Source organism: Oncorhynchus masou, chromosome 31, assembly GCF_036934945.1.
Source record: "Oncorhynchus masou masou isolate Uvic2021 chromosome 31, UVic_Omas_1.1, whole genome shotgun sequence".
NCBI lineage: Eukaryota > Metazoa > Chordata > Actinopteri > Salmoniformes > Salmonidae > Oncorhynchus > Oncorhynchus masou.
In genome coordinates, this window is record NC_088242.1 from 48,031,814 (window position 1) to 48,045,186 (window position 13,373).

Consider the following 13,373-nt stretch of genomic DNA (forward strand, 5'->3'; position numbering starts at 1 on the left):
CACAAGTTATTTTCAAAGAGATGGCTAACAATAGCAATGTGATTGGTTGATTCCAGGCCAAACTTCTGCCCAAATACAGTTGAATGTCAAATGCCTTTATCTAGCTTCTGGATATTTTGAACTCTTATTATGGTGGTGATTTGACAACTTTACAATCATGGTCTTGAATTGGACTCACATTTTTCTGGTCTTGACTCTGTCTCGGACACCCTCTGGCCTTGGTCTTGACTTGGACTCCATTTGCTCCGGTCTTGGTCTTGAATCGGTCTGGCTTTAGGTGTTCTCGAACACAACACTGGCTACACACATGTCAAATTGATTCCCTAATAAATAACAGAGCAATATGTTTGTATGGCGATTTATGATTTCCCCCTCCCCCCCTCAAAATACCAGAGGGCCAATGATTAAAAACTCTAATCGACAAAGAGTACTTTAAATTTTACCGTGATATCAGTGCTCTGTTGAAGCGTACTTTGCATTACGTTAGAGCATAGATCAGTCTGACCTGTGAGAAGAAAGCCACAATAAGGATTAGCCACAATAGTGGAATTTTTGTTTTGCCTGTAAAATAAAAGGACCCATTGACTGTGACAAAAATGGATATAAACAAAGGAATCTGTTTACAATTAATATACTGTAAGTATGCCCCCAATGCAATTCTAAAGTCTGATAGTATTTTGTTAAATGTATATAACAACTTTCCGATTCCAGATATGGAAGGATTCCATTATTTGTATAAGTTTGAATGACTTTCAATGCGGTACCTTTATTTTGAAGGCAAACCGAAAATACTTATTGTGGCTAGCTTCACACGTCTCATTCTCCACTCCATTGCAAACCCGAGCAGTACTGTCGCGATTTGAATATCGTGCTGCTTTTCAAATTCAAGTGAAAGGACAGCTACTCTTCGGATTGTGGTCGCTTTTACACTGCCTGTAAGTAGCCAAACACATGAATTGTATTTTTTTATATATATATTTTATTATACTCAATATTTCTTTGCGTTTTGTTTTTTCGGTTTTGAAGAGAAGTAATTTTGTGCGTTGGCATGTGGCTTATTTTGTATTTATTATTATGCTGGAACTTCTGTGGACAAATAGCCAATACATTAATAAATTGAGAAAAGTTAATCATGCCTAGCGTGTGGTAGAACTATTTGAATTTAGCCAATGTTTGATACTCATAGAATTTAAAGATCCAGGCATATATAAGTTCAACAGCGCCGCGCTCCACAACAAAAACAGCGCGTGCCCATTTGACGCTTCTATGTAATGTTTATTCCTTGATGCAGCGTTTTCACATCTGGGCGGATGAGTCAACTGTAGCCTAGGCTAATTTTATTGCGTATACTGTGAAACTTTGCCCAAACAAACTGCTTTAGGTCTAAAGGATAATCGCAACATTGCGAATGGTTCTGTTCATCCTTCATATCTCCTTCAATTTGTTGTCTGGGGCGCTTGCAGCCCACCCAGTTCTACTATACGGGTAGCCTAAAACTATTTCATGGATGGACAAGACATATTAATTATACTTTTGATTAATCCAGTTGATTAGAGTGGTAATTGTTTTTTATTTCTGTTATTTTCTGTGCATCTCCGATGCTGTGTGCCCCATGGTGTTGTGTTGAATGTGTTGCTGTTTTACATGCTAAAGCACATTTCTCTACTAGATATTTTCTCTCAATGAATGTCTGTCATTCCTCTTCATGCTTCAATATGAACTGTGAGTGTGTGAACTGCAGATGACCAACCATATGTAGAAGGATGAACCACCTTTTTCACAGATAAGATGCATTGAATGCCTTTTTAAATATCAAAAATAAACATGAATCGGTGTAATCCACTATAGGGACAAACTATCATATCTGTTCAATTAAAATAATCACTTTGAAATGTTTTAAAAGAGCTGGATCCACTCAAATGCACTTAACTTTTGACAGATTTGAGAATACAGGGATTAATGGCCCTTTCAGGTAGAGAGAGAGGGGGGGGGGACTGAATGAGAAAAGGATAGAATTATCCTTTTGGCCATGTAGTGTATGTGGACTCCCCATCAAATTAGTGGATTTGACTATTTCAGCCACACCCGTTGCTGACAGGTGTAGAAAATTGAGCACACAGCCATACACTCTCCATAGACAAACATTGGCAGTAGAATGGCCCTTACTGAAGAGCTCTGACTTTCAATGTGGCACTGTAATAGGATGCCACCTTTCCAACAAGTCAGTTTGTCAAATTTCTGCCCTACTAAAGCTGCCCTGGTCAACGGTAAGTGCTGTTATTGGAAATGTGACTGACCGACCCAAATCGATCTTATGTAGCAAAATTCTTGAAAATGTCCGCTGACTGAATGCAGAGATTATGCTGTGGATCAAACAGTAGACTCCTGAAATATAACACCGTCCTTGACCTTTCTTCACCTATGACAACCATTCAAACACTAAAAAAAAATTGTTCTCCATCTAAAAAAAAAAAAAAAAAAAGGTGCACACAAGGGGCTGGTTTCCCGTAGTCAGCCAAACTAAATAGCACTTTCAATTTTATTTTACTCCAGGCCTGATGTGTTTAGTGATTGGTCGATGTATCAGCCAATCACGTCCCAGCTGCTAGGCTTCATTGGTTTCTCAAATTATCAGTATGGATAATTGTACAGTTTGATGAAAAGACAGTCTTTTCCCCGCCTTATTGCCTGAACTTGTGATCGACTGCATGTTGCTTTTTTATAATTAAGGCATAATGTTCTTAGCCTTGGAACGGCATTAACAAAGAAATGTTTCGAGACCTTTCCTAATTTGCCATGCGTAGCTTTGAGTTGCTTGCTTAGGTTTTTTTCTTAAGGCATAATTCCATAGCTGCAGTGTGGCATACAGGGATGGAGGGGGTATTTCTTTCTTTTTCATTCTTCCTTTCTCGGCTCCCATAGACATAAAGATGCATCTTGAGAAAACTATGTAGAAAAGCTTTGGCTGACCCCAATTAGCAAACTGATTGGTCGATGGTTGACCAATAATTAAAACATTTTTTTTTTTTTGCAGTAGCATATACAGTCTAATTCGGAAGTTTACATGTGCCTTCGCCAAATACATTTAAATTCAGTTTTTCACAATTCCAAAATTCCCTGTTTTAGGTCCGTTAGGATCACCACTTTATTTTAAGAATGTGAAATGTCAGAATAATAGTAGAGATTTATTTAAGCTTTTATTTCTTTCATCACATTCCCAGTGAGTCAGAAGTTCACAATACACTCAATTAGTATTTGGTAGCATTGTCTTTAAATTATTTAAATTGGGTCAAATGTTTCGGTTGGCTTCCACAAGCTTCCCACAATACGTTGGGTGAATTTTGGCCCATTCCTCCTGACTGATCTGGTGTAACAGAGTCAGGTTTGTAGGCCTCCTTGCTTGCACACGCCTTTTCAATTCTGCCCACAAAGGATGTGCAAGTAGAAATACTGGTGCGCAATAGAGCAGAAAAACAAAACAAATATGGTGGATGAGGTAGGTAGTTGGATGTGCTATATACAGATGGGCTGTTCACAGCTGCAGAGATCGTCCTTTGCTGTTGTTGTGGGATTGATTTGTACTTTTCACACAAGTATGTTTATTTCTAGGAGACAGAACGCGTCTCCTTCCTGAGCAGTATGACTGCTGTGTGGTCCCATGGTGTTTATACTTGCGTACTATTGTTTGTACAGATGAACGTGGTACCTTCAGGCATTTGGAAATTGCTCCCAAGAATGAACCAGACTTGTGGAGGTCTAAAATTGTTTAGCTGATATCTTTTGATTTTCACATTATGTCAAGCAAAGAGGCACTGAGTTTGAAGGTAGGCCTTGAAATGCATCCACAGGTACACCTCCAATTGACTCAAATTATGTCAATTAGCCTTTCAGAAGCTTCTAAAGCCATGACAACATTTTCTGGAATTGTCCAAGCTGTTTAAAGGCACAGTCAACTTAGTGTATTTTATCTTTTGACCCACTGAAATTGTGATACCAGTGAATAAGTGAAATAATCTGTAAACAATTGTTGTAAAAATTACTTGTCATTAGATGCCCTAACCGACTTTCCAAAACTATAGTTGGTTAACATAAAATGTGTCAAGTGGTTGAAACACTGAGGTTGGAGTCATTAAAACTAGTTTATGTAAACTTCTGACTTCAACTGTACCATTACATACGGTAAAGTAAAAACCCAAACAGGTCTGTGCATCAACACCGGTATATTTAATCATTAAAGCCGAGGGCGTGTTGTATATGGCAAATATACCATGGCTTAGGGCTGTTCTTAACTACGACGCAACGCGAAGTGCCTGGATACAGCCCTTAGCCATGGTATATTGGCCTTATACCACAAACCCCCGAGGTGCCTTATTGCTATTATAAACTGGTTACCAACGTAATTAGTAAAAAAATAAATGTTTAGTCATCCCCTGGTGTATGGTCTGATATACAATGCCTGTCAGCAAATCGGCATTCAGGGCTCCAGCCACCCAGGTCATGAAGTTAAATAAGCTATACGGCCCACCCCTAATATCATAGTGTAACATTTACCCCCAAGGAGATGAGGACATTATTGTTCCTCCAATAAAGATATCCTTAGGTGTGTTTTTATTTTACCTTTATTTAACCAGGCAAGTCAGTTAAGAACAAATTATATTTTCAATGACTGCCTAGGAACAGTGAGTTAACTGCCTGTTCAGGGGGAGAACGACAGATTTGTACCTTGTCAGCTCGGGGATTTGAACTTGCAACCTTCCGGTTACTAGCCCAACGCTCTAACCACTAGGCTACCCTGCCGTGTCAACGTTTGACTGGTACAGTGTGTGATATATATATCTGATATATATCAACAAAAAAAGAAACGTCCCTTTTTCAGCACCGTCGTTCAACGATAATTTGTAAAAATCCAAATAACTTCACAGATCTTCATTGTAAAGGGTTTAAACTCTGTTTCCCATGCTTGTTCAATGAACCTTAAACAATTAACAATTAAACAATATGCACCTGTCAAAGGGACATTAAAACTCTAATAGCTTACAGACTAGGCAATTATGAAAACATAGGACACTAAAGAGGCTTTATTACTGACTCTGAAAAACACCAAGAGAAAGATGCCAGGGGTCACTGCTCATCTGCGTGAATGTGCCTTAGGCATGCTGCAAGGAGGCATGAGGACTGCAGATGTTGCCAGGGCAATAAATTGCAATGTCTGTACTGTGAGACGCCTTAGCTCGACAGGACGGACAGCTGATTGTCCTCGCAGTGGCAGACCACGTGTAACAACACATGCACAGGATCGGTACACCTGAAAATCATACCTGCGGGACAGGTACAGAATGGCAACAACAACTGCCCGAGTTACACCAGGAATGCAAAATTCCTCCATCAGTGCTCAGACTGTCCGCGATAGTCCAGCCTCTCTCATCCTGAGTGCTTGTAGGCCTGTAGTCAGGCAGGTCCTCACCAGACATTACTGGCAACAATGTCGCCTATGGGCACAAACCCACCGTCGCCAGACCAGACAGGACTGACATAGTGCTCTTCACTGGCGAGTCACGGTTTTGTCTCACCAGGGGTGATTGTCGGATTCGTGTTTTATCGTAGAGGGAATGAGCATTACACCGAGGCCTGTATTCTAGAGCGGGGGTGATTTGGGGGTGGAGGGTCTGTCATGGTCTGAGGCGGTGTATCACAGCATCATTGGACTGAGCTTGTTGTCATTGCCTGCAATCTCAATGCTGTGCGTTGCAGGGAAGAGATCCTCCTCCCTCATGTGGTTCCCTCACGTGGTACCCTTCCTGCAGGCTCATCCTGACATGACCCTCCAGCATAACAATGCCACCAGCCATACTGCTCGTTCTGTGCATGATTTCCTGCAAGACAGGAATGTCAGTGTTATGCCATGGCCAGCGAAGAGCGTTTGAGCACGTCTGGGACCTGTTGGCTCGGAGGGTGAGGGCTAGTGCCATTCCCCACCCCCTTTACAGAAATGTCCGTGAACTTGCAGGTGCCTTTGTGGAAACATCTCACAAAAAGAACTGGCAAATCCGGTGCAGTCCATGAGGAGGAGATGCACAGCAGTACATCCTCTTGGGGATAGTGATACGCTAGCGTCTCAAGTGGCCAATTGCAGAGCACCAAATTCAAATAAAATGCTTTAAAACTCAAACTTTCATTAAATCACACATGCATGATACTCAATTAAAGCCACACGTTGTGAATCCAGTCAACATGTCAGATTTTAAAAATGCTTTTCAGCGAAAGCATGAGAAGCTATTATCTGATAGTATCCACCCACCTGAACCAGTTGTAAACAAAAGAACTAGCGTAGCAGGCGCTACACAAAACGCTGAAATAAAATATAAAACATGCATTACCTTTGACGAGCTTCTTTGTTGGCACTCCAGTATGTCCCATAAACATCACAATTGGTCCTTTCATCCATGTATACCCAAAATGTCCATTTATAAAGCAGGTTTGATCCGGAAAAAAACAGCTTGCAAAAAAACGTCACTACAAAACATTTCAAAAGTTGCCTATAAAAACTTTGCCAAAATATTTCAAACTACTTTTGCAATACAACTTTAGGTATATTTAAACGTTAATAATTGATCAAATTGTAGACATCTGTATTCAATAGAGCAAGTAAACAAAACATGCACCATTTCTCCTCTTGCATAACTCTCAACATTGTAACGTTGTTCCAGGATGTGCTTCTCTTCGTTGCACCAATGATTAACTTCAACCCAATTCCAAAGACTGGTGACATCCTGTGGAAGTCGTAGGAACTGTAAAATGGTCGCTATCAAATATCCCTTGGCAAAGACAACTGAGGGAACGTCAGAGGCAAAAAAAATAAAAAATAATTCTGAACAGTTTTTCCTCAGGGTTTTGCCTGTTACATAAGTTCTGTTATAGTCACAGACATGATTGAATCAGTTTTAGAAACTTCAGAGTGTTTTCTATCCACATATGCATATAATATATTCCTGGCATGAGTAGCAGGAAGTTGAAATTGTGCATGCTATTTATCCAAAAGTGGAAATGCTGCCCCCTAACCCGAAGTTTTAAGAAGCAGAGCGGGCTTGGCGGGTCATGTTTCACAGGACACGAGACCGTCGCCTCTCCCGAGCCCGTTGCACCAATGAGACAATATCATAGTTGGATCGGGGAGGAAAAAGGGGGTAAAGAAAATCTGGCTTATCTTAATTTATTCCCACAATTGTCAAAAATATGCACAGTAATATAAGCACTTGTTACCTATAAGGATTGTCACCTATAACAGTGGCAGTAGAAAAAAAAACAAATCTACATTTTTGTCAACAGAACTGGAATGCATACACTCACCCCACACAATCAAAAGCGAAAATATTCAATAGTTATTCCATCCCCGAGCCCAACTTGAGAGAATACTGAATCCGTTTACAGTTTGGTTGTTTAGGGAGGCATGCCAAATTTAGCAGGAATGGGAAGATTTGTTTAACCAATATCTAGTCCTAGCTGATGGAGCTTGGATTTCCCCCAAAACACATAAGCTGGTCTCCCGCTGTAACCTATCTTGCCAAGCACCTCTGTGCAGTCAGACCTATTGATTATTCTGTGCTGCCTACGGCCACAATAATATCATCCCCATTGTTGCCCATGCCTTAAATGCTAAATGTAACCCATTAGATAGATTGTTATGAGCTCGAAGGACAACCACTTTAAGCACAAGTGTCTAATTAGTAATTACTGGGTTGGTTGAGGTGGCTGGATCGTGCTTTCAGAGACAGAAGCACTCAGGATAAGAGGGACACAATGAATGCCATTAAGGCCATGGTTACCTCATTCATACAAGAAGGTAGTGCATAAAACGCATCCTATTGTGACACATTGTTAACCTTGTCTACCAAGCTGAAACAGAGACGAGGACAGCAATTCTTAGGATATATAACTTATCATAGGTGCCACTTAGGGGAGTAAGCACATTGAATCACATTCCAATTGTAGCATGATTGACTCCTTGGTAGGCATTGTTATCAAAGACATCATTGGTCCTCAACACAAGCCATCATTAGGCCATGGTTATGGCTGAATGACAGGGGGAGGGGATTGCTGTGTGTGGTGGTAAATGGCATGTAAGAAGGAGAGAGAGATGACTCAAGGGAGTAAACTAGAAAAAGACGTTACACTCAGCGGAGTGGCGAATCACATTTAATAAACCAAATATTGAAATACAGTTGAAGTCGGAAGTTTACATCCACATTAGCCAAATACATTTAAACTCAGTTTCACAATTGCTGACATTTAATCCTATTAAAAATTCCCTGTTTTATGTAACTTAGGATAACCACTTTATTTTAAAGAATGTGAAATGTCAGAATAATAGTAAGTTACACTCCATTTCAGCTTTTATTTATTTCTTCACATTCCCAGTGGCTCAGAAGGTTACATACATTCAATTACTATTTGGTAGCATTGCCTTTACATTTTTTTTACTTGGGTCAAACATTGTGGGTAACCTTCCACAAGCTTCCCATAATAAGTTGGATGAATTTTGGCCCATTCCTCCTGACAGAGCTGGTGTAACTAAGTCAGGTTTGTAGGCCTTACTTTTTTAGCCTACAAGTTTTTTATAGGATGGAGGTCAGGGCTTTGTGATGGCCACTCCAATACCTTGACTTTGTGGTCCTTAAGCCATTTTGCCACAACTTTGGAAGTCTGCTTGGGGTCATTGTTCATTTGGAAGACCCATTTGCGACCAAGCTTTAACTGATGTCTTGAGATGTTGCTTCAATATCTCCACATAACTTTCCTCCCTCATGACGCCATCTATTTTGTGAAGTGCACCAGTCAATCCCGCAGCAAAGCACCCCCACAACATGATGCTGCCACCCTCGCACATTACGGCTGTTGTTCTTCGGCTTGCAAGCCTCCCCCTTTTTCCTCCAAACATACTGAAGGTCATTATGGCCAACAGTTATATTTTTGTTTCATCAGACCAGAGGACATTTTTTCAAAAAGTACGATCTTTGTACCCATGTGCAGTTGCAAACCGTAGTCTGGCTTTTTTTAATGGTGGTTTTGGCGCAGTGGCTTCTTCCTTGCTGAGTGGCCTTTCAGGTTATGTTGATATAGGACTCAATTTACTGTGGATATAGACACTTTTGTGCCCATTTCCTCCTGGATCTTCACAAGGTCCTTTGCTGTTGTTCTGGGAATGACTTGCACTTTTTGCACCAAAGTACGTTCATCTCTAGTAGAAAAAAAAGGCATCTCTTTCCTGAGCGGTATGATGGCTCCATGGTGTTTATACTTGCATACTATTGTTTGCACAGATGAACGTAGTACCGTCAGGCATTTGTAAATTGCTCCCAGGGATGAACCAGACTTGGAGGTCTTGGCTGATTTTATTTTGCATGATGTCAAGCAAAGAGGCACTGAGTCTGAAGGTAGGACTTGAAATACATCCACAGATACACCTCCAATTGACTCAAACGATGTCAATTGGCTTTAGAAACTTCTGATAGGCTGAGTTATAAGTTAAATAATCTGTAAACAAATGTTGGAAAAATTAAGTAGATGTCCTATCCTACTTGCCAAAACTATAGTTTGTTCACAAGAAATTTGTGGAGTGGTTGAAAAACCAGTGTTAATGACTCCAACCTAAGTGTATATAAACTTCCGACTTCAACACTATACATCTATCTCAGCAAAAAAAAAGACGCCCTCTAACAGTCAACTGCATTAAATTTTCAGCAAAATTAATATGTAAATATTTGTATGAACATATTTACTGAGACATGAACTGAACAAGTTCCAGACATGTGACTAACAGAAATTGAATAAGTTGCTCCCTGAAGAAAGGGGTGGTCAAAATAAGTTAGTATCTGGTGTGGCCACCAGCTGCTTTAAATCTGTTTAAATGTGGTTGGCTAAGGTGTATATAAACTTCCGACTTCAACTATATTTGTGGAAAAACCTCCCTGATTAATTCTTTAGTCATATTCCAGTTTCCCAATTTACTCATGGCCAAGTTTACAGTGAACGCTGAGGCTGTACCCTTAGTTTTAGACGGTAGCCACAAGGCTATTGTGGCTATTTGGTCTGTAACACCATGGGCCAAATAAGTCACTGTAAATTGTGTTGAATGATGCAGGAAATTTGAAAATGTAGGCTACCCGTCTGCCTACTGGATTATTTGTATATTCAAGCCCTTTTAAGACCTAATATTTTTACCGGACTGGCTTTTCAAAGACAACTTGAAATATAGCCTACATGGTTTGTCCTCCTGTAGGATTCAGTAACTCCCCATTGCTGGCCTATACTTAGCCCAGTTATAGATAACAACTACCGAAGAATGTCAACAAATGTGTACAGGCGCGGATCTGAAAAGTGCAATTACTTGTGGGTAATTGAAAGACCACTTGTGGGCTACCCCTGACAATAGAATTCTACTCCATTGCGCTCTAGGCTCTACCTACAACAAAATCAATCTTGCAAAGTTAGATTTGTTTTGTCATTGAAAAGGAGCTAATACAATGTTGATTCAATCACAGAAAAAACATTGATCTAAATGCAAACTGGCTCATCAAGCTGCTCACTCAAAAAAACGAATGACTGTAACCAGTGCCTGCAACCTGGTTCAGGTTGTCAGTCAACCTTCCAGGGTAGTTACAAACAGCACAGGAATGTAATCATTAACATGTATTGATCATATCTTTACTAATGCTGCAGAAATGTACTTTTAAAGAAGTATCCAAATCCACAGGATGTATTGATCACAATAATAGTAGCCATATCTAGGAAAACCAAAGGCTGGGCCTAATATAGTGTATGAGATTATACAAGACGTTTGGTAGTGATTCATATGTTGACGTAAATAGTATTTGCTGGTCTGTGGTATGTAATGAGGAGCAACCAGATGCTGCACTTAATTGCTTATTTGAGTTACTAATAAGCACGCGCATATTAAGAAAATTACTTAAACTCTTAAATCCCCTTGGATTGATGAGGAATTTAAAAATGAATGAGGCAAAAGGTATGGCAAATAAGTCTGGCAGCCCAACTGATTGTCAAACCTACTGAAAATGGAATTTAAAAATAAAAACAATTAATAACAAAAATATATATAAATTAAAAAAAAACTAATACTATGAAACAAAAATAAATTATATAAAGAATGATGGTAAAAAGCTTTGGAGCATCTTAAATGAAGTTTAGGGGAAAAAAGGCTAACTGCTCCATCGGTCATTGAATCAGATGGCTCATTCATCACAAAACCCACTGATATTGCCAACTACTTTAATTACTTTTTCATTGGCAAGATAACCAAACTTTGGTATGACATGCCAGCAACAAACGCTGACACAACACATCCAAATACACTACAGGTCAAGCGTTTCATACTCATTCATTGTAGTCTTGATGTCTTCAATTATTCTATGAAATAACACATGGAATCATGTCGTAATCAAAAAGTGTTAAACAAATCAAAATATATTTGAGATTCTTCAAACCCTTTGCCTTGACAGCTTTGCACACCATTGGCATTCTCTCAACCAGCTTCACCTGGAATGCTTTTACAACATTCTTAAAGGAGTTCCCATGTATTCTGAGCACTTGTTGGCTGCTTTTCCTTCACTCTGCAGTCTGACTCATCCCTAATCATCTCAATTTGGTTGAGGTCTGGGGATTGTGGAAGCCAGGTCATATGATGCAACACTCCTTCTTTGTAAAATAGCCATTACGCAGCCTGGGAATTTCCAATTCTAATAATATTACTAAACAAATCATAGCATGCCGGCAAGATGACGTTCACTAGCTGGTGAACAGGACACTTTAACTTGCAATGAAAACAACTTTCTGACAAAATTAGAAACGTATAATATCTGAAAATGTAACTAGACTATTACCTGTATACATGGATGCAACCTTCACAGCAAAGGTAACCACCAAGGTAACTGAGCTAAATGACTATTGCCCCATAGCATTCACCCGCATCATCGTGAAATGCTTTGAGAGACTAGTAAAGGATCATATCACCTCCACCCTACCTGACACTCTAGACCCACTCCAATTTGCTTATCGCCCCAATAGGACAACAGATGACGCAATCGCAATCAACTGTTCCGCCCACAACCGTAAAGCTCTCCAGAGGGTAGTGAGGTCTGCACACCGCATCACCGGGGGCAAACTATCTGCCCTCATGACACCTACACCACCCGATGTCACAGGAAGGCCAAAAAGATCATCAAGGACAATACCCACCCGAGCCACTGCCTGTTAACCCCCGCTATCATCCAGAAGGCGAGGTCAGTACAGGTGCATCAAAGCTGGGACCGAGAGACTGAAAAACAGCTTCTATCTCAAGGCCATCAGACTGTTAAACAGCAACCACTAACATTGAGTGGCTGCTGCCAACATACAGACGACTCCACTCCAGCCACTTTAATAATAGAAAAATTGATGTATCACTAGCCACTTTAAACAATGACACTTCATATAATGTTTACATACCCTACATTACTTATCTCATATGTATATACTGTACTCTTTTACAGGCGGCAGGGTAGCCTAGTGGTTAGATTAGGAACCGAAAGGTTTCAAGTTTATATCCCCGAGCTGACAAGGTACAAATCTGTCATTCTGCCCCTGAACAGGCAGTTAACCCACTGTTCCTAGAACATCATTGAAAATAAGAATTTGTTCTTAACTGACTTGCCTAGTTAAATGAAGGTATAATAAAATACCATCTACTGCATCTTGTCATCTTGCTGTAATGTATCACTAGCCACTTAAACAATGCCACTTTTATGTTTACATACCCTACATTACTCATCTCATATGTATACATTGTACTCTATACCATCCACTGCATCTTGCCTATGCCGTTCTATACCATCACTCAGTCATATAATTTTTATGTACATATCTTATTCATTCCTATGTATGTGTATATGTGTATATATGTGTGTGTGTGTGAAATTGTTAGGTTTGATTACTCGTTGGATATTACTGCAGTGTCGGAACTAGAAGAACAAGCATTTCGCTACACTCGCATTAACATCTGCTAATCATATGTGACATGTGATTTAATGGGAAGGTTCCTTATTTTTTCTTGGGCTAAAACAACTAGGTTCTAAATAAATCATGTGTATTTACAGACAGAATAAAAGTTTGAGGCACATGAAAGTTCACATATTCCAGAAGGCATTTCTGCAAAAAAAATAATGTTTTCATAAAATAAAGACGTTCAAGTCCCCCTGTGAAGTTCAACAGTGAATCCCTGCTGTATCTGTCACATTCCAACAAACTTCAGTGTTTCCTTTCAAATGTTGTCAAGAATATTCATATCCTTGCTTCAGGTCCTGAGCTACAGGCAGTTAGATTCG

The 13,373-nt window shown here is 39.8% G+C and overlaps 1 protein-coding gene across 1 annotated transcript in view; it reads left to right on the forward strand.

Moving 5' to 3' along the window:
• Positions 1-846: 846 nt before the first annotated feature.
• The window catches only part of LOC135524036 (tumor protein p53-inducible protein 11-like), a 141,523-nt gene continuing 128,996 nt past the window's right edge, over positions 847-13,373 (forward strand). Inside the window, exon 1 of the mRNA XM_064951172.1 lies at positions 847-935. The gene's annotated coding sequence lies outside the window, so the exon portion shown is untranslated. The remainder of the gene's footprint in view (positions 936-13,373) is intronic.